Source organism: Brassica oleracea, chromosome C2 (genome assembly GCF_000695525.1).
Source record: "Brassica oleracea var. oleracea cultivar TO1000 chromosome C2, BOL, whole genome shotgun sequence".
In the NCBI taxonomy this organism is placed as follows: domain Eukaryota; kingdom Viridiplantae; phylum Streptophyta; class Magnoliopsida; order Brassicales; family Brassicaceae; genus Brassica; species Brassica oleracea.
Window position 1 is genome coordinate 30,758,154 of NC_027749.1, and position 4,209 is coordinate 30,762,362.

Sequence of the window (4,209 nt, forward strand, 5' to 3'; positions counted from 1 at the left end):
AATAAGTGTTATAGATCGAAGATTAACTTACCTTTTCATCAAGGAAGAGAACCGTAATTCTCACAAACTCCCTGTCTTTCTTGAAGTTCAGGTAATCCCAGAAGCGAGGATTCGAAAGTTGAGTGACGGACTCTGGGACGCCGGTTTGACGAATTGGAGAGGTAGAGAGAAACATTTTCTAGAAGTTGGTTAAATCTAAGAGGAATCAGTGAGTTTGTTGGAGATGCAGATTGGGTTCATCAAAGATGAGAATCATATATATATGGTTTATATAGGGGCTACAAATCAGGAACATTTATGATCAAGCGATTTAAGATGTGGACATGAAGAGTTCACCGGTGAAAAATAGATTACGAACAGATACATGGTGCAACTCTGTAACTCAGACTTGTTTGAGACAGTGATGAAAAGAACTCAAACTCATGTTAAACGACATGAACCGGAACCGATCCAAAAATACCCGACCTGGAACCGAACCGAAAATTTACAAGTACCTTTTGGGTCTAAATTTTTTTTACCCGAAAGAACTAGAACCGAAAGGAACTGACCCGAATAGATCCGGACCCAAAAAGAACCGACCCGTATAAACCCGACCCGATAAGAACCGATTTGTACCCGACTTAAAAATATGTATATCTAAAACTATGATGTTTTGTGTTCTATTTTATATATATTATTTTATGATTCAGTTGAAATATCTTTTGTTAACAACATTTGTTATTATTTTTAACATTTTTTAAGTAATATAAAGCTTTAAAATGTAAAATTTTTAAATTGTAAAATTTAGAGTTTAAAAATGTTTTATTTTAAATATTAATAGGTTCTTTTAAGTTATTTTGTAAAATTGTAGATATATATGACAAATATCAACTAAATTTGATGGAATTGGATATGTCATGTTCTTTTCAGATCCTAAATACCCGGACCCGACCCGGACCCGACATGGACCCGAAAAATTACGGATATTTTATGGGTATTTTAATTATAGACCTGAACCGACCCGGACTCGATAAGAATCGACCCGAACCCGAACCAAAAATTTCTAAGTACCTATTGGGTCTGAATATTTAGGACCCGAAAGATCCAGACCCGAAAAGAACCAGCCCGAACCCGACCCTAAGACCCGAACGCCCAGGCCTAGTTTACAAAATGAGAAAACTATACTTGTTGCAAACTTGAGTTTTTTTCATATAACGTGATGAATCTCATTTAAAAATGAAACTCATAACGCACTTGTAGGCCCGACCCTCAGAGGAAGCCGAAGAAGCAAGAGCTTCCGACCTTCATAAATATATATTAGGTTTGACCATCAATGTACAAAGTATCATTTAGCTTAGTGGTATAAATGTTGGTGTTTATATCTCAATAACTCGAATTCGAACCATGAACTTGATATTTTTTCACATCTTTTTAAAGTGGGGTTCACAAAACGTTGATGTGGCGCGCTGAGGAGTGAGTAAAAACTCATCTATTATAATATAGATTATTATTATGAAAAATTGCGGCACTACTGAAACATTCAATAGTGTTGATGAAATTATCTTAGATGTTGTTATTTCTGTCCTAGACTTGGTCAATTGGTTGACTTTCTCATAAACCCCACTATGTCTACGTCCATGGCGAAGTGAAATGATTTGTCTGATTAGACAGTGACTTCTTGACTTTTTTTTGGAATTGTTGTAAACATTTATGCACTATGCACGTGGTCGAATTCTGGAAAAAATCTTGTAATTTTTCTTTGAGTGATTTACGGTAATAGACACTTTTTATCTTTTTATTACATAATAAAACACATGTTGCTCCTTGCACATTTCTTTATGTCTAAAACCCCTAACTAAAAAAATTAAAGCAATTGAATTTATTTGCTGGCTTGGGCGGTGAATCAAATATTTCAATTACAAATTAATTTAAAATCTTGATCTAGGAGAAACGCTGGCCACACATTTTGTATCTACTATATTCGCCTTTATCTTTTTTACTCTCTCACAGACTCCATTCTACGAAGAGAAAAAAAGCATTTGATTTCCTCTCATTCTCTGGTTGATGACGACCGGTGTTAAAAGAGTAAAGTTTGAGGTAAGTGACGAGTGTTGTTTATTCGATGTTCTTTAAAAAATGTGAATTGTTTGATAAAAAAATGTGATGATTGTTTGTTTAGAAATTGGTTATGTTTCAGTTTGTTGTAACCTAGTTTAAAAATTATTTTTACCCCCGGTAGGCTGAGATTCGAAGGCCTGGTGTCAAGGTTGTTTGCAACAGAGAGAATTCTGAGCAAATAGTTAAATGTGTACTCAAAGTCGAATGTTTTTTTGTTTGGTATGGAACCTCCATTCGGTGGGATGTTTTTTTCTTGGATTATATATGTAAGTTTGTTGGAATTTAAGTGGATGGTTGAATAGGTCATCGTACATGAGGAAATGAAATGGGAGTATAAAATCCAAGTGTACGTGTCGGTGTATGTACTATACAAAACACATTGTATATGGTGTGTGTGTACAACAATTGTGGAAGGATAATTGTGGACAGAGATGGTGGAGGCTTTACGTACATATTAGATTTGATATGGTACATATGTACAATAACGATAATAGTGTACTTGTGTAAAAAGAAAAAAAGATATGTACACGTGGACATATCTTTGTTTTCGTACAAGCTGAATAGCAGCGTGTTTAATGTTCTAGAGACAACCATGAACATTATGCTGAATTTTGAAGACTCAATCCACAACACAAAAATTACAACTTATGTTCTCTACTAGATAATGAGAATAACATCTTGTGCCAATGTTTAAGAGACAAAAATGAGGAGTATGAAGAATGTGAGTACTCAAATCTAAAACAGAAAAATAACAATGGTGTGTTATCAAATTGCTTGTATCGATATCACATTCTTCTTGGGATATGCAGATGGTTGTGTGAATGTGGGAGTGAGAGGCGACCAAGATAGTGGTGATGCACACGTGGACCGTGAATGGTGGTGTCCATGTGTACGGTTGAATACTAGTGTCCATGTGTACGCTGGTTTGCATATGTTGTCCATGTGGACAGTAAAATGCTTGTGTCCATGTCCCCTAGAACGTATCCATGTGTGATATTTCCAGGGCCGTGTCTGCAGTTGAGAAGCCGTAAATGATTTCCGCCGTCAAGTTCCTGGAACAACATGTTATAGAATATTGAATCTGAATATCATCTGGGACATATCTGATACTGGGTTTTTTTTCTGTTAGAAATGAAACGAGTTGAAATATATTATAAACAAAACTATAGGAATAGAGTCTGGATACTTGTTCTCGAGATCAAAGACGTACTAAAAAATATGAGGTGAAATTAAGAACAAAAAGGATTCACAAAATCTAACTAGTCACCAAATGGTTGTGTACACACATTTAGATCGAAGACATGAACATCAAAATATATAAATACTATTTAAATACTGTTTATACATCCCAAAATATTTAAGGTACTTGAATCTTACAAACCCAAAACTCACAGATCAACAAGAACAACTGTAATAGCATATACACACTAGAAATTGTAATAATTACAAATTTTGAATTTTGGATACTTAACAAGAGTTCACGAACTGCAAGAGCTCCGTCCACAGCCGTAGAAATTGGTGGTGGTTGCTGCATATCGGCCACTCATAGCCATCTTCCGCTGCTCAACGATTGTTTTTTAGGAAATCGATGACTAAGGTTGGAGGAAGAAGAAGAAGATTACATAAGAAAGAGAAGGTTGGAGTTCTGTTTTCGATTTCATCAAGCAAATTGATTCTTTAGTGATGAGCTTCAATCGCGTCTTCTCTTTGATGTCAGTACTGATCTCGTTGTGAGATGTTATTTGGGTTTCAGATCTGACAAAAGACAAAGAAAAGAAAGTGAGAGAGAAAATAAAATTGCAGCCAAGAAAATAATAACAAAAGGGTAATTCTGGGTTTTTCATATGTGGAAAGATGAAAAGGTGCGTTGAAAGAAGAGAAAAATGTGCCATTAGTGATAACTGTCTTAGAATGATATTTCAAAGATGAAAGGTGACTCTGTATGTAAATCTTTCTTTTTCTTTATGATGTCGAGGGCCATTAATGTAATAATCCTTCAAATTGCATAATCACCACAACTTAAAAGCATTTTGAAATTGCTTCGAACCTTATATTCACTTTCCTGCAAAAGAAGCTTAAAAAAAAAGAAATAAAAACGAGAAATTAGAAAGC